This window comes from Helianthus annuus, chromosome 9, assembly GCF_002127325.2.
Source record: "Helianthus annuus cultivar XRQ/B chromosome 9, HanXRQr2.0-SUNRISE, whole genome shotgun sequence".
NCBI classification, from domain to species: Eukaryota; Viridiplantae; Streptophyta; class Magnoliopsida; order Asterales; family Asteraceae; genus Helianthus; species Helianthus annuus.
Window position 1 is genome coordinate 25290982 of NC_035441.2, and position 19535 is coordinate 25310516.

Here is a 19535-nt window from a genome sequence, read left to right on the forward strand (position 1 = left end):
GCATTTTCCAACGTATGTAGCGATGTGGGCCTTCATACTAGGCCACCAATAAGTAGTGCTGATGTCGTGGTACATTTTGTCCGACCCTGGATGTACCGAGTAGCGAGACTTGTGTGCTTCGTCCATCACAAGTTCGCGTAGACCGCCATAAAGTGGGACCCAAATACGCCCTGTTACATAGTAGGCGCCGTCTGCCTTCTGTTCCATCTGTTGTCGTGAGCCGCGTAAGGCTTCAGCCTGGACGTTTTTGGGCTTCAGTGCTTCTGTCTGAGCAGCTCGTATCTGAGCAGGAAGACTAGACTGAATCGTAAGCTGTAGCGCTCGGACGCGCCGTGGTAAAGTGTCTTTCCGACTGAGGGCGTCAGCCACAACATTGGCTTTGCCTGGATGGTACTTGATAGCGCATTCATAGTCATTCAGTAATTCAACCCATCTTCGTTGACGCATGTTCAAATCCTTCTGCTTAAGAATATGCTCGAGACTCCTGTGATCGGTGTAAATCGTGCACCTGGTACCGTACAGGTAGTGTCGCCATATCTTAAGCACGAAAACAACAGCTCCCAGCTCTAAGTCGTGCGCCGTATAGTTCCGTTCATGAATCTTGAGTTGACGAGAGGCGTAAGCGATAACCTTGTCGCGCTGCATTAACACACATCCAAGTCCCCGAATGGATGCATCACAATAAACCACGAAGTCATCTGTGCCCTCTGGCAGAGAGAGGATAGGTGCACTGCAAAGTCTATCCTTTAAGTGCTGAAAAGCAGTCTCCTGGGGTTCTCCCCAGCGATAGGTAACACCCTTCTGTGTCAGTAACGTAAGCGGCTGAGCAATCTTCGAAAAGTCTCTAATAAACCGTCTGTAGTAACCTGCCAGACCCAAGAATTGGCGTATTTCTGTCGGCGTACGCGGTGCAGGCCAGTTTCTGATCGAATCTACCTTGGATGCATCGACATGGATCCCATCCCTGTTCACCACATGGCCTAAGAAGTGGACTTCACGAAGCCAGAAGTCGCATTTTGAAAGCTTGGCGTACAGCTGTTCCTTCCGAAGGAGTTCCAAAATAAGACGGAGATGCTGCTCGTGTTCCTCCTGACTCTTGGAGTAAATCAGAATGTCGTCGATGAAAACAATGACGAACTTGTCAAGATAGGGTTTGCACACCCTGTTCATAAGATCCATAAATACGGCAGGCGCGTTCGTTAACCCGAACGGCATGACAAGAAACTCGTAGTGGCCGTAGCGAGTTCTGAATGCAGTTTTGGAGACGTCCTCATCCCGGACTCTCAGCTGATGATACCCCGACCTCAAATCTATCTTCGAATAGTAACACGACCCTTGCAACTGGTCGAATAAGTCATCTATGCATGGAAGAGGATAACGGTTCTTCACCGTTACCTTGTTGAGTTCACGGTAGTCGATACACATCCTGAACGTACCGTCTTTCTTCTTCACAAAAAGTACTGGAGCTCCTCATGGCGAAGAGCTTGGACGAATGAAGCCCTTTTCCAAGAGCTCTTGCAGTTGCTTTGACAGTTCCTCCAATTCTAATGGAGCTAGACGATATGGTGCGCGAGCTATGGGTGCTGCTCCTGGAGTGAGCTCGATCTGAAATTCGACCTGACGATGAGGCGGTAATCCAGGTAAGTCTTCGGGAAATACCTGGGGAAAGTCACGTACAACTGGTATATCTTCCAGTCTCTTTTCCTTTGTCGATGCATCTGAAACAAGAGCCAAAATGGTTGTGTGACCCTTACGTAAGCATTTCTGAGCCTTCAAGAAGGAGATGATGCCGACCACAGCACCACTCTTGTCGCCTTGGACTTCGAGAGATTCCTGACCAGAACGAGGAATGCGAATAACCTTCTCACTGCATAAGATTTCTGCCTGGTGCTGGGATAGCCAATCCATCCCAATCACGACGTTGAAGCTACCCAAAACTATGGGAATGAGATCGATAGAGAAAGCTTGACCAGCTAGGATAAGATTACAACCCTGAACTACGTGCGTGGCTTCTAGACTTTTACCGTTAGCTAACTCTACTATATGTTTGGTGGGTAAAAGTGTTGGTGCACGTTTTAGCAGTTGACACATTTTCACAGACATATAGCTTGTATCCGCACCCGAATCAAACAAAACAGTAACATAAATGTTGTCGAGGAGAAACTTACCCATAACCACATTGGGATCGTTCACTGCGTCGCCTCGACCTAGCACAAAAGCGCGTCCCCTAGCCTCGTTGCCATTGTTGTTGTTGTTTCCCCCGTTGTTGTTATTCCCGTTGCCCTGATTGTTGTTGTTGCGATTCTGGTTCAACTGAGGGCAGTCGCGTTTGAAATGACCTTCAGCCCCACACTGGAAACATCCCCGGTTTCCACGCTGTGGCTGCTGCTGCTGCTGCTGGTTTTGTGGAGCTGGTTGCTGAGGCTGCTGATTCTGACTTGCAGGCCGTGGACTCCTACAGTCTTTGGCCTCGTGACCCATCTTAAGACACCTTTGACAACGACCCTTGTTACACGGGCCATTGTGATGTCTGTGGCAATTATAGCACTTAGGTTGACTTCCCTGATATCTCCTCTGTCTGTGACCACCAGAGGATTGCTGACTGGGACTCTGATAGTGGTCAGTCTTCTGTTGCTGAGCTTGTGGCTGAACAGTCGCTGAACCCCTGCTGGAATCTCCATCCCATTTTCTTTTGCTTTCGCTAGTAGTAGCAGGAGTAGCTGAAGGAGTGACTGTAACAGTAGCGTTGACACGCTTAGGCAGTTTATTCTGATCCACTGCCTGGTCGGTGATGCGATGAGCGAGACGCTGGATTTCCTGGATGTTGTCAAGATTATCCGAGGTAACATGGCTCTGGATCTCTGGCGCCAATCCCCTGAGATACATCTCAATGCGCTTGTATGGAGGGTCCACCATAGTTGGACACAGCACGGCCAGCTCGTTCGACCGTTTAGTATACGCTTCGATCTCTGATCCAACCATTTTCAGATTATACAGCTCGTCTTCCAACTTGTGAATATCTTCACGTGTACAATACTCCCTTTTGATAAGTTCCTTAAAGTCGTTCCAGGGTGTGGCGTTAGCAGCTGCCAACCCCAGAATTTGCACCTGCGCGTTCCACCAGGTTAGCGCGATTCCTTCCAAGGTGCCGGTGGCAAACTTGACCTTGCGAGCCTCAGGGCACTTGCACATTTCGAATACTGATTCTAGCTTTTCAAACCAATGGAGGAGTCCCACTGCCCCCTCGGTGCCACTGAAAGAATTTGGACGACAGTCCATAAAGTTCTTGAAAGTGCAGACAGGCTGCTGCGCGTGTTGACCTATTGTGTACGAATAGGACGAAGTTAAATACGAGAGTTAATGTAGGATCTAAAGATCCTAGTGGGTGCCTATACTGCAGGATATACTACCTGCTTGGGCAGCTGCAACTGCCGCAGCAACTTGAGCTTGAACGAGAGCCTCTAGCTGGGCTTGTGTCATGTTGATTCGTCCAGACATGATCTTCATTGTAACAAGTAGCATAGGTAAGAATGGTTCACGAATAGGGCGATGACAGAAAAGTGTAAGCACGTAGCGTTTCTCATGCTATGGTATCATGTGTATCTAAGCGTAATGCGAGCAAAGTTCTAAACAGTTCTAGCAAACAGGCAATAAACATAAACCTTATTACCTAGGATGTCGAGTCTTGCACGTGGAGCGAAGCGTCGTTGTGGATCGTTGAGAGCACTGTTCTGGTTATAGTCTGGTTTTAATAAAACGTTTCCCCATATTAAAACCTAGTTCTCTATAACCAATGGCTCTGATACCAATCTGTCACACCCCCAAAATCCCACACGCAGAGTACCACCGCTTGGAGGCGTGACTGACCAGGATCAAGCCATCAATCATATCAAACATAACATTTAACAATAAAAGTAATTAATGTAATTCATCCTGACATGATTGATGCTTCAAAACCAAACATTGTTTAAGTAGCGGAAGCATAGTAATGTAAACTCAAAATAGTTATAAGTTCAGATATCATTCGTGATCCGTATCCCACAACGACCTGCTCCTCCTTGTGCAAGCTCCATAATGTACCTAAGGTCCTGCAAGGCATGCAGCAAATAATCAACAAACTAGTTGAGCGAGTTCACAGAAAGTAAGTTCATAACATAGTGCACAAGTATAACTAGTGGGGGGCTTCCCATACTAGTGTGTACTAAAGGTGGGGGCTTCCCAAACCTTGTGTTTATATTACCGGTGGGGGCTTCCCACGTTTATCCTTACTAATGAGGGCTTCTCATTAGTGGTACTTACTAGACTAACTTCCAACCATGTGTTCTTCTTTACCGAGAACAGGAATACGTACTGGGTCACGTAGGCTTTACGTGACGTGCCCTTCCCCGAGGACAGTGGTACGCGTGGGGGCTACGCAGGCTTTACGCAGCGTGTCCTTCCGACCCGGAAGACAGTAGAAGGTATTGGGTTACGTAGGCTTTACGTAACGTGTCCTCCCGACCCGGGAGACAAATGGCAAATACTGGGTTACGTAGGCTTTACGTAACGTGTCCTGACTATCCTGAGGACGATGGTCTATAGTCTAGTGAATGCGTAAGTACGAGTAACTCTTTCAATACCAACATATCCAACCCAATTCCCAACCCGGGAATCCCATGCCTTGGCTGTGTGAACTCACCTTGGTTTGCTCGGCAGATACACAAATAAAAGACTCTTGAACTAAGGGTGGTCAACCACGTCCTAACAGGGTTACCACACAAGTCAGGTTCGGTTCAAATAGTGCACGTATACATCATGGCAAACACGTATGCACGTAAACAGTCAACACATTAAATACACCACTTGTGCGATTCGGATGGTTGGGCCAAAGAGCTTGTGCGAGCCCAACCATCTTGTGCGATTATAAGACTAAGCCCAAACTATACCCGGCCCATCATACACATAAGCAGTTTGAACATTCACGGCCCAATAATTATCATACAATTTGTGCGATCCAGTTCATGTTGTGCGACCCGATTAAATTAGTCTAACAATAATACCCAGCCCAATTATAACTTACGGCCCAAGATAACACACAATGACGTTGTGCGATCCTGTTGATCTTGTACGATTCAGCTGGGTTGTGCGATATAAGGTAGTCCGGCCCAAACAGTTTGTGCGGTTCTTATTGGGCTTGTGCGACCGACCAGCCCAAACCAACATGTTCACCGGCCCAACAGTTAAACGGATCCGCTAACTTGTGCGACTCAGGGTATCTTGTGCGTTTAATACCCCTTGTGCGACCGAGTGGCATGTGTGATCGGGCCAGCTTGTACGTGTGGGCTCGTTGTGCGATTGGACTTCACCAAGAAGTCTTGTGCGATCGGCCGGTCTTGTGTGATTGATCCAATTGTGCGATTAATTAACAACTTTCCCATGAATTATGCTATCAGTTACAACAATCAATTGTTTCCAAATTCAACATTCCATCAATCAACACAATTCCAATATTCCAACTAGCAAACTATCGATCAAACAGGAAAATAAGTATCAAATCTTATGAACCCTATTCTAATCAAAAAATCACAAGAATATCATTATAGCATTCAAATGGATCAACCTTATCATCTAGCATATCATTCAGGTTCAACATCAGCCGATTACATGAACACTTATACATCATCAATTCATCCAATCTAACATTATCATACCATAATCCGAATCATATCACAGCCGAACATATACCCATACCTCCGGTTCTAGTTAAGATTTATAACAACTTCTCATACAATCAAAATAATCCGAACAACATGAAATCGCACATAAACAAAATGTCATCGATCAAAACAAACAACAATCATACTAACCGGATTAGAGAAGGAGAAGAGGGTGATCCGAAAAGAGATCTTGTGCCGTCGGGTTCCAAGCAAACGAGAGAGAGAGAAGTAGCGACTAGGGTTCTTGTGTGTGTGATAATTGCCAAAGTGTGAGAAAACTACAAAACACCCTAATGATATTCGTGGGAGTGTAGTGGGCCGAAACCCCTCATGGGCCGCCCTATTGGTCCGCGTATAAGTGTAAAGCCCAAACATGTTGTGCGATCGGTTCATAACCATACATATACATACATGCATTACTTACACAAACATAATAATCGTACTCTCAATTAATCGATCAAGTTCATATAATCAAGTTCATATAATCACATATCGTGCACAAAGTAAATCTAAAGTTCGAGTTGTCACATTATCCCCAGCTAATTGGAAATTTCGTCCCGAAATTTGGTATGCACTCACTGAGGAAGCTAGGTAAACTGTATTGTTCACTGATTTTCCTGGGGTGTCACATCCGCCTCCGTCTCCGTCAACGTCCACTAGTGCCACAACACAATCAGTCCATCACCGCTAGAACACCACCGTCAATGTCCATCGAAGTAGATGCAGAACATGAATGCAATTAACATATTTACGTTACAGCTTGGTGTCCGGAACTCCGGTCAAATCGCCGATGATGTTTTGCAGAGATGAAGATTGACAACAATTTAAATCTCAAATATTTTACTTGTGGCGCAGTCGAACAACCAATATAAATAGACTTTCTCGAACGCCACCACTTCTCCTTCGTCTCCGTCAACGTCCACCACCAGTCCACTACCACAACACCACCAATCGACTACCCCCCTGACGCCCACAACTGTTAATATCCACAACCCACCGGCTCTGTTACGAGTGATGCAGATTATGGTGATGATGGCCGGATATGTTCACCGGACACCGATGTGTTTTAGGGTTCTGATTTGGGGATGCAGGTTATGGTGGCAGTGATTGCTTTTATCAGGGGTTTGATGGCGACGGGGGTTTATGGATGGTGATGGTGTTTAAAGATGGATGGTGATGACTGATAATGGTGTTGTGGTGGTGGGTGTTCATGAATCATGAGAGAGAGAGAGATTGTGCAGAGAGAAAGGGTAAAGTGTGAGTATTTATATGAAGGGTGAAGAAAGAGAGAGAGAGAGTTCTTTTATTTTTTAAATATAAGGGTATTTTGGTCATTTAACAAAACTTAACAACAAAATTTTAATTGGGTTAGAAATTTGGACTCAGATGGTTAAAGAAAATGCTTATGGGGACTCAGGTCGTTAAACTTTTTGCTTTTGGACTCAACTAGTTAAAACCCATAAAACACAGGGACTCAAAAAGTAATTTACCCTTGATTTTAATTACTACCCATTTATATAATATATATATATATATATATATATATATATATATATATATTGAGAACAAATCTTTTCACTCCCTTTTTTCTTTTATGAGAAAGGTTATTGTACAAGAGATTCGAAATGTACGAAGTGTAGGAGAGAGTTTTGATAATTGATTTGCAAGATCAGTGGTTGAGATATATTGGTCCCCAAATTTAGAATTCAAGTAATTTAAAACAAGGGAAACAAGCGGGGAAATGACAAAATAGGAAAATCCAATAGTTGTGACTCATAAACCCACTTCCCCCATGATTTTCAAACGGCTATAACTTTTTTATACAATAATATTTTTTTAAAACATCACACGTATTAACGAGCATTTCACACTTTTATTTGAGTAGGATATTACTTCAGTTTTATTAATTTTAAAAATTGTTTATTGTACAAGCTATAAAGTTACGCAAGTAACGTTACGTGATTATGTTCTAATATGTAATTACGTATTAGAACATAATCAATGAATACCTAAATCACGTACCACATGTGCAAGCAGTGCCAATTTTCAATGTAACACTACATCTATAATCACGTACCAAATAATCAATGAATGCCTAATTTGATGTATACCTAAAAATCTAGAATCATGTACCATGTGTGCAAAAGCAGTAACAAATGCTCAATGTAATCACGTACTATGTAATAATCATGTACCATGTGTGCAAAAACAGTAACAAAAGCACAATGTAACACTACAACTATAATCACGTAACGACTTATGTGACAGATCTAATCACGTAATAGCATAAAAACAATTAAGTTCCATTATATTAAATGAATAATCATGTAATAAGAATAACTTTAGAAAAAAAACATTATACAATAATAAAACTATAATAACCTAATTACGTGATATTACATGTGTGACATATGCTACGTGATTATCGATGTAGGGTCACATTGAGCATTTGTTACCGTTTGCACATATGACACATAATTATGTACTGGAATATAATCACGTAACGTTACACAAATCACGTAAATTTATAGCTTGTAAAATAAAATTTTAAATATAAAGAAAACAATAGCCCTAGTCTGCTCAAATTAAAGTTAATGAAATGCCCGTAATACAGTGTCATCCTAATCCGACGATGGGGCGGAATTATTATTATCAGCAGTGTCGATGGTGGTGAAAGCTATTGTTGAAGATGCAGATGAAGAGACTTCCCAGCCCCAACCCAAACGGAGGAAGTATATTGTTCGTGAACGCAAAACCGAAAACGATTTGCTGGTAAGCGATTATTTCTCACCCGAACCAACATATGATGAAAGAATGTTCAGGCGTTGTTTTCGTATGAGTAAAAAAATATTTTTAAGAATATCAAAGGATTTAGAGGATAATTATGCTTTTTTCCGAAAAAGACCCGATGCGCTGGTAATTTAGGATTTACCACGTGGCAAAAGGTTTCAACCGCCCTAAGACAATTGGCTTGCGGTAGTAGTTCTGACATAATGGACGACTATTTAAAAATGTCGGCACGAGTGGCTAGGGAAAGTCTTCTCAATTTTGTGTGTATATCATTGAACTATATATGAAAAGATACTTGAGAAAACCGACGTTTAGTGATATGCAACAAATTTTGGAACATCACGCTGAATATCATGGTATCCCGGGGATGATCAATAGTTTAGATTGTATGAAATAGGAGTGGGAAATTTGTCCAACTGCATGGCAAGGCTCTCAGACAAGTGGATATCATGGAATGTCAGCTATGATGCTTGAAGCAGTTGCGTCACAAGATCTTTGGATCTGACATGTATTCTTTGGTATGCCCGTTTCACATAGCGATATAAACATTATACATCACTCGCCCATATTCAATGATCTAAAAATGGTATTGGACCGAAAGGAACATTTTTGTAAATGGGGTTGAATATAAGTATGGGTACTATCTTGTTGATGGAATTTACCCTGAGTATGCTGTTTTTGTGAAATCATTTTCAAGAGATGGAACCCTAGATCCTAAAAGAATAAAGTTTAACAAAGTTCAGATGGCGGCACACAAAGACATCGAGCGAGCATTTGGTGTTTTGTAGAAAAGGTGGCCATTGAGCATGCCTTGTCGATTGTATGAAAAAGATCAAACAAGAAACATGATGTACGCGTGCATCATTCTCCACAAATGATTTTAGAGGATGAAAGGCGTGCAATCATTGAATATTATGGCAAGGAGCCCGAATCAAATAACGAAGACATTAGTGACGAAGAGAGAACGCAAAACCAATATCTAATCGAGTCAAGACAGATAAATTCAAACCTTCGAGCTGATTTGTAGAACATGTTTCGACACTTCCTAGATTCGACTCCAATAAAGATAAAGATGAAGATGATTTTTTTTTTTTTTGTGATGTAATGTATTTTTATTGTAGTTATTTAATATAAATAAAATGTGTTTATAAAATTATTTACTAAATTATATGATTAATATAAAAATAAATTAGGTGCCACATGGCACCCTAACGCCGCCTAGCCATGCCCCTTCCACACCCTACTTTTTTGGATGTGTACTGGTAGAACCTACACCTGCCACGTGCCGAGCAATATCCCCAACCAAAGCCCCTCCACACCGCGTATTCTTAAAATTTGGTCAAATGATCACTTTGGTCATTTAATTTTAGTTAAAGGTGATCCTTCTATTATAGTTTAAGCTTTATTTAATAACAGTTGTATGTTTTTTAAGTTTCAATTGATAACAATTGTTGTACCTTTTTTTCTATCATCATGATTAATTATTTATACGTTGTTTTTGATTTAATCAATACTTATATAGTTTTTTTTAAGGAAGTTAATTTTTTCTTGTCTTTTATTTCAATATTAAGTTATACTTACGGCTCTAGCCCACTTGGTTTGATTGTTGCATGCATACCTCGTGTGTGCGATTTTGAATCCTGCCCCTAACTGGTTCTTTAGCGATGACGTTAGCTTCTTCTCTCCCGACGTCAACATTATATCTTAAATCAAGTTTTAAAACTTTTTTTTGTTTTTTCATTGTTTAACGCGTCACCACGATACCTTCCTATGTAAATTTCTTTTTATGATTTACAAATGATATAAATGTGTCAATACTCAATGTCAGTTCTATATCAAACTTTAATTGATACTAACCAAAACCCCACTGCATAGCATGTATATTTTAGCTTGTTATGTTACATATGTAACTAATATATATACATATTATGACACCCTGATATTTATCGATCAAATCTTAAAGTGACACATGTCTAAAACCCTTCACATAATTTACAATGTTAAAATAGAGGGGTTAGAATCGTTGAAAAGGGAAAATATGAAGTCGAGGGACGAAAGATGTCAAAAATCAAAAATTCCTTTGCAAGAGGTCCTTGCGGACCGTATGGGAAAACCCTTTGCGGTCCGTAAGGGGTTGCTGGAAATTCGGAAGCGCTGCGGACCGTATGGGGTCCTTGGACAACAGAACATTGGCTGGCAGCAGCCTTCTTCAACATTTTGCCACCTATCTCGCAATCTTGCCACCTTGAACCTGCATTTGGAACATCATGTAACACTTCGCATATTTGTACTTTCCTTATTTAGAAAGTATTGTTGTAATTCTATTTTTGGAAACTTGTACTTGTGTTGTATTCTATTTCGTTTCAACTTGGTAATCCGAGACTATTGATCATAATGAAAATTCAAGTATTTTATGCACGATTATGTTTACATTTTAAACTTGTTTACATGTTCATACTCAAAATCAATGATTAAACACCATTATTCATGTTTCACACTTATATAGTGCACAATCATAGTTATTACACGTAAAACCGGAAACGCACAACATAACAAAACTTGTACCTTCGAGACGAAGGGAAATGCCTTCGCACGAAAGGACCCCCCCCCCTTTTGTGCGAATGGGCCTGTCGCCCCAAACCCCATTTCGCCTGAAAGCTCCCTCTCGTCCCAAACTCACCCTAAACCTATAAATAAGCACGCTACTTCACTCATTTCCCCCTTCCAGTCGCTCAACTTACTCCCAAACGCTCTGAAACCCTCTTTGCGATCAGAAACCATTTCAGTAAAAGTTCTATCTTTTTCTATCATTTTCCTTACATTTTCTTGTATTTTGTTTAATTTCTTTAACATTTTACAAAACCTTTTGTTTGAATATATCTCATGGATGGTTTTCACAAGTTTGCCATGCAAACTGATGTTGAAACCTCACCACAAATGAGATTCAAACATTACAAACCTGGATTTAAACTTGTTCATACATTTTCATTTGATTTTCTGTTACAAACTTGGTGGAATCTGGTACCCACCAGAATCACAACTCAGTTCATGGTTGTGGGTTTGCATTAGGGTTAATTTTCACCAAGAAATGATCTGATTTGAATGGATCAAACAAATGTTTTTGACAAACTTGCACCTCTTGCACGAACGGCCATGCGCTTCGTGCGAATGGACATCCCTTTCGCACGAAAGGGACTGCTTCATGTGTTTTTCGTTTTCGATTTCATTTCTGTTCAATTCCAGTTCACCAAACAGGTTGCTAGTTACAAAGTAAGTTATCCCGGTCTAGCCTCTAACACTTGGTTCACAGCTTCTATGTTGAGACAGCACACCCGGGTTGTCCTTACTTGACTGTTTGACTATTTTACTTACTGTTTTCATCTCATATAACAATTACTGTTACTGTATTATGTTTACAAACCGAGTTTTATGCACGAACCATCATTTAACTAGACCAGTCGCATGAAAGGACTCCCATTCGCACGAAGGGTTTGTTACTTGTTTTGTTTCGTACTTTTTCATATTTTAAAGTTTGATTTGAACCTTTTCACATCAAAATACTCACACCTGCGTTTACCCATTTCAGGGTGACTTCGGTGTACCAGCTCCCGTCTAATCCACTCTCGGTTTCGTGAAAATCTACGAAAAACTATGAGTATACTCGATCCTTCTTTTCATTTTATACACTTTGGGTACAACAAGTACAATTATACAAAAACACGCAACACTCTTAAATTTGTTACAAAATCACACTCTATCCACTATTAAAAATTAGACTTGTTGATACTTGTTAATCTCGCATGCTATATTTACACATGTCTGTATGCTCATTAACTTTGCAAGCCTACCTTAACAATTATAGCGATATAGGACTAACGCCCCCGCCCGTATTCTAGTGGTATTGTTAAGTAAACACCATTACATCATCTTCGTTCCGACGATGTTGGGTAATCATGATTGCGTTAAACTCTGATTTGACATGTAGCACACACTTGTGTAGTATGTTAGTAAGAGGATATACAACTCATCATGTTGGATATGAGCACCGTTAAACATTTTCACTATTATGCTATGTATCAAACTTGTATACTCGCCAACACTTTTTGTTGATCATATTTTAATAGATGTTGTAGGTTGATAGACGACGCTTTGAAGAAACACAATTAGGGTGGACTTAGATACTCACCTTAATGATAAACAATTATTTGGATTCATGTTTTATGTTGCTACATTTGATGTATTTGGTGATTGAACAATGTATTCATTTTAGCATTTATAAAATTTTGATTAATTGAATATTGTCACAATTAGTGTTATGATATCTCGATCAATCTTGTTTTCGTCTCACTCCGATGTTTCTGCCATCGGTTGGGGTGTGACAGATTGGTATCAGAGCCATAACTATAGGGAATTAAGATTAATTGCTATGCTTTTAACCTAGTCTATAGTTTAGGAACATCTCTTGCTTGTGTTTAAAACTACATGCATTCTATATTATTTGCTTCTATCTATTTCTTTGGTCTCAAATATACATGTCGTTCCTAAGGCAAACACAATACACACTTGAAGACTTGATGAAGACACTCTTATTTCACAATCGAAATGACTCACCAAAACAGGGGTGGTTCCCACATTTGGTGACGACTTTCACTCCGCTTACTTGTTATTTTGCACGAAATTTACCATCAAGTCAGGAGTGATATCCATATCTTGATGGGAATTTCAATTTCATAATCTAGTGGATCCTTATCAACAAATGAGATTATATCTTGATTTGTTCGATAAGTACCAACCACACTAGGATACGATGTTACCAAGTCAGGGGTGAAACACGCATCTTGATAACTAGTCCCACTCTTCGATTTTCAATCTCGCCAAAGTTTCGATTTTCCAATCGACTAGGGACGTGTAGTAACTGGAAGGGCAAACACCGTTAATCGCCTCTCGACTAGAGTATTTGCCTATTAGGCCAAAGCACGTTCCCCTAACTCGAAAGGACTTCGATTTACTTTGGAATAGTCTTAGTTACGTTCCGTGACGATCCAATTTATACGTTAACACTCTTTTATGTCCTATCAATTTTAATGTGTTTTACATTGGTTACGAATTTCATTTCGATGTTGGAGGCACGAAACGCACTTTCCATGCAATCTCAAACATTAATAACTCCTCATGAACAAATTAAACTTACAATTCTTTTATCATTACTTGTTATACAAAGTGAATTCTTGTTATGCTATGTGAACTACATGAAACATTTACATGTTATGTGATGCATTACATGATTCAAACAAATTTAATAAAACATTATGATCAAGTCTCATCCATTCTCCTATTTTTTGAATCTCTAGATGTCTTCCAGCCGTCTTTCCAACTCGACCAAGAAATTGAAGACCGCCTCCAAGAAGAAAATGCTCGCCTTCATGGCTAATCAAATGGCTGGCATGATCCCTGAGATTGTAAGCAAGGTTACCGCATCCTCTACCCCTAACTCCTCAGTCGACCAACCCAAACCTGTTTCCTTCAACTACAAGAATTTCTCAGCCTGCAACCCTAAACCTTTCACTGGCAACGATGGTGTTACCGCAATCCTCGAGTGGTTCGAAAACATTGAAGTGACATTCATCAATAGTGAATGCCCTGAGAACTTGAAAACCCGCAGTGCTACTGGTACCTTCCAGACAAGAGCCCTTGACTAGTGGATGAATGAATGCAACATGCATTCCAACGAGGAAGCTTACGCCCTCCCTTGGGCTGAAGTTAAGGAAATGATGTTGACCGTGTCACACCCTGCCTTTGCAGAAGCGTGGTTAATTTGGTGTGACTTCTTAATACCACAGCTTAATCATAACAAAGCTATATGAAAGTAAAACCATGCAAGATCATCCACTGATTTAAGTTTTAAAACAAAAGTAACATAACATTGTCTTAAGGCGTTGACTCATGCAACGGAAACTACAACCTAATAACATAAAACATTGTTTGAAAGACACAAACATCAATACGAAATAAACGCAGTTTAAGAACTGTGACTCGTCCAGGAAAAAGTCACATCCCTTAAACTTGGATGACCTCATAACCCTTATGCAGCGGGAAAACGTAACATACCGCGCCAGATCTTTAGTTCCCTGAAATACATGTAAGTTGGAAAAATCAACAATAATGTTGAGCGAGTTCATGTGTAAGTGAGTAAGTAAAACCTTTGTAAAATGTCTGTATGTATGAAAATTCCTGGTATGTAGCAATAAGGAAAAAGAGATCAGTTAATGTGTAGCTAATACATTAATAAGTGAAATGGCCTAGGAAGCACTCAAACCTGTAACGCGTATTTCATACCGGTCCTTCCGGCGGAACGACATAGTCACCACATGCAGCCACACGCTGGCTCATGTGTGGGGCTCGCAACACCCGATAGATCTATCACTCATGCCTCTCGGTCCTTATACAAGGATTAATGGTCTTACGATATTAGCCTACCCATTCACATGATCTAGGTAATAACCCTCCTTACGCTATCTATACCATGTAAAAAGTACTTGTAATCATAGTAACATGTATTTCACCCCCGCAGTTTAGAAAACTGAAAACAGTAAAGAGAAAAGGGGGACATGAACTCACCGAAGTGCGTCTCTAAAAAGTATCTCCCAGTCAACCTGCTGTGCGACGACCTACACGTACTAACTTCTATTAGACGGACGGCCGTGCCTTAGCTTAAGGGTTAATGTCTTTGGGAAATAGTTTGGCAACTATTTCGTAATTACACTTCGGAATTATTTGGTAAATATATTCCTTCCCAAGGATGGGGGTATCTCGTACTTGTGTATTCGTATTTCTTGTATTGGTATATCTTGCCATGTATCGGCGTTGTATTCCGGTGTGTTATAAAAATACTTCAATATATTCCTCAATATATATATTTCCAAGTAATATTATTTTTTCCCCAAAAATAATATATCTCTAGTTTACAAAATAATCACGTAAGCACACAAGCGTTTTATTATAGAATATATATTCTTAATATATATTTAACGAGTTTCATTTACGAAAATCTACCTCCGACACTTGGTTATCTTGTAATAAGAATCATGGCGAAATTTATATTTTGGAAAGTAAGTTAAAAATATATTTATAACACTTGTCACCAAAACCATTTCTAAGTGTTATATTTTCTGGAAAAATTTCGACAGAGTTTCCTCTGTAACCGGAGGCGTCCACGCTTACTAGCGTATCATTTTCTTTTGTAAAATCATTCAATCAGTTCTCAATTAACCAACCCGACATTTAGACATGCAAAACACTACTTATATCGTTTCAGTTTTAATATACAAAACTGGGCCGTTTTCGAGTATTTTAATAAAATAGTTATCTTATTCCAAAAATTTCCAAATTTTTATAGAATGTCTTATATGAAACAGAAATTATTATGTAAAAATATCGGGGTCTAAATCATTACCAATATTTTGTAGAAAATCATTTTCCGGGCTGAAACCAGATTTATCGTTTTCTGACCACAATCCGCGGAATAATTTATTTAAAATTCATCCAGAGTCCGATTTACGAAATTCTAGTGGGAGGGTTACGAATACATCGGTGTTCATCTACAGTATAAATTTTATGATCCGACTCTACACAAAAATCAAGTTATGACTAAAAATATAACACCCATTTTCTGCTGTAATAATTCAGCTTTAGTTGCTGTTAGAAAACGACACTTTAAAAATAGTAAACGGAGTCCAAAAATTATGATTCCGGTGCCATTCGAACCGTATTTCATAGTACATATATCTAGACTTCAGAAAATACATTTTTCATTTAGTTAAGGACCTGTTACAGCCAGTTACAGTCGGCTGAAAGTGCAGATCAGCTTGCTTATTGAAGGTTAAATGTTACTAAAACGCACCCATACGTTCGCCAACCTTTCTAATATGATTAAAATCAGAACATGAGTCTGTTACAGCAGATTATGGTTTGTTTATTTCAGATTTATCATGAATTATACCACTAGTTTCTTTTTAACCAACTAGTTCATCATACTTTCAAGTCTTTTAGTTTTGATCCTTAGTGTTCTCGATTTTTATCCGTTAAACCTCTTATTAACCACTTTAAATAAGAACAAGAGAGTGTTTAGAAGCACTTACAACTAGCACAAGGCTAGGGAAGAAACTAGTCGAAGATCGGGTGGGTAAAAGCAATGTAGCGAGGTCCTTCACAATCCAAGTGCACCAAGCTTCCTTATACGCAATCCTTAGCACTTGTAGTTGTATGGAATGGGTTGAATGAAATCGAAAGGATGATGGATGGATGTTGGTGCTCTCGGCTGAAAGTTCAAAGAGAGGGAGAGAGTGGAGTGTTGTTGATAAGTGTGGTGAAAGTTATGGTGTGCAAATGATTGTTCTTATAGACAAAACCTTCATGTTTAACCAATGGTTCTCATGTTCCCTTGATATTAGGCAAGCAAGATTTAAATAATCAAGTAAAGGACATGGGGGTCACATATGGTGATCAAATTCGGTTGGGGGGGGGGGGGGTCTTATGGTTAGATTTCAACTAAAATGTAAGTATTAGTTAGATATTTAGGAGATTAAACCATTTACTAGTATGTTATGCATTGTAGCGGGTGTTAGGGTATTCGGGGACCCTAACTGGCTCAGAAAAAGAAAAACAATGTTGATGGCAATATTTTTATGTTCCGGGTATAGTCCGGTTGTTCGGTTGGATAATGATCCGTTAAAGTGCTTAACAAAGCTTTAAAGTGTCGTTATTATTATTTTTATTGACACGAAGAATTCCCGACACTTTGGAAAGTGTCTAGTAATATTTTTCTCATGTTTTGGCACTTTACTAGTTAGCTAAATGCTGAATTTTTAATTAAAGTGTAGAATTTTGTACATAAAGTACGTTTTAGGCACATCCGGTCACTGTATTTATCACCTAGTGATGCAGTTCTACAATCCTCACTTCCCTATACTCTCTATGGGTGTAGTGAACTATCCCTGGCTCATACAGGCCTTAGAGGCAGTGTCTGCCTGGTGCTGGCTGTATCAGCGTGTTAAATGGGTTATCCGTTCATTGTGCTACTGTGCTTTTGTGCATCAAGGTTGTCAATAAAGTTCTGTATGTAAATAATAGAGTAATAGCAGATAGAGTATGAGGCATGGTTATATATATATTTCAGAAATCATGTAGAAGTTTATTTACCACTGTAAGCAAGCACAGTATTTGAGCAGTAATTAAATATAAATTAATCGTACGGATACCTGAAATTTTTAGGGTTGTCACATTCTCCCCCCGTTAAAGAAATTTCGTCCCCGAAATTTGTACTACCTTAACTCCTTATGGTTACGTCACACATGCATGCATATAGTTAACATCGAGGTAGATAATTATTAAACCGAATCAAACCTTACTCACACTTGGTGGGTCCAAGAATATTTAACAATCCGCACCCTAGGGTTAAGAAGGTGGGTGCTCATAGCAGTTGATGTTAGAAGTAAAAAACGTACTTTACGTATAGCCTAATGTATTCCAGCTAGCAGGGGGTCCACAAGAGAGGAGTTTCAACTAATAACATCCTCAAACGACCGTTCGCAGTATCCAAGCGAGTTTTCACGAAACAGAGCGCCCGCTATATAAATTCAAAAATTATCAACTCAAATGGTAAAGTGATCTGTCAACTCCCAAGTAGACGAGTGGCAAGGTTCAGTGCGTTGAACATTTTGAACTGTGAGAATACACCGAATGAATACAAACGAATCTGGTGTATTCTTGCTTTGATTTGTAGTTGCAACAGGAATGTTTAAATGACAAGTCAACAAAAGTTTATGTATTGTTGCATGAAATGGTTGACCATGATTAGCACAAGCCACAAGTTTGAAATGACACCACAAGGTATCGCAACGACATGATTCCAAAGTAGCGGTGACTGAACAAATTCACCGAGTTTGAGACCAGATGATGGTGTACCGAAACAAGCCGGAAGATGAAACTAAGTACTGCAAGGCATTTGATTGATAACGAGAGAATCGTTAGGAGGTACGCCATGATATGAAATGAATTTATGTACCTTTGACTCAGCACGCAAGTGTGTTGAGAGTGCTTTAATTGTGGTAAACAAACGGATTTAGGGCAAGTTGTCAAATAATCAATTAAATCCGTGTACGAAGTGAGTAGTCAGATAAGCGCAAGCTTCAATTCTGAGAAAGTATCACTGTGAGGTGCCGAAATCTATCAACGATTTAATGGAGCCATAGACCAAACAAGTCTACTACGAATCGAAACAAAAGAATCTGTGCCAAAGTATTAGAATATGATGCTCTCAATACATCATATGGTGTCCCAAATCAAACATGTGAACTGGATAAGTTCAAGCAGTTGAACCTAGTTTCAACGTAACCAAACAATAAAAGTACATATCAACATGGAAATCTTGGCATGATAGCAAACATGTAACTTGAAAGAAAGTGGTTTCAAGAAAGTGTGTTGACTTGGTAACAAAGGAGCCAACAATAACAATAACGTAGGTCATTCGAATCACAACTAGTAATTAGATTTGACAACGTATTATCTGAACATTCATGAAGCGTTTATTCGAAATGAAACCACATGCGTAGCAAATGGTGCATGCGTTATATATAGGTTTTCAAGTGATGAATCGATGCATTCTTACCAAAACGAAGAAGTGACCAAATATACGAAGCAAACGTGCGTTCACTCTCAGCGAAGGAAAACAACGTGATGCAAATACTTGAGGGGAGTAGAAATGCAAATTTCTACTTGTTAGAAGTGAAAGTGAAGACTTCAACGGAAGAAAATTTAAGTACTTTCGGTTTCGTTAACTGCAATGACAAGTTGGTCAAGTTAATGATGTTTGATTGAGTTGACAGATATGGTTCCTAGATGTAAGATTTCTAGTTTCTCCGGATTCTACATCCCTTGTGGATCTGGTTTATACACTGTGTAGGAAGCTCCATTTTGGTTACGTCTAAGCACAGTCATCGTCCCACAATTTCATCCTGGTATACTCCCTGAATTTCTCCGCTAACGATGTTC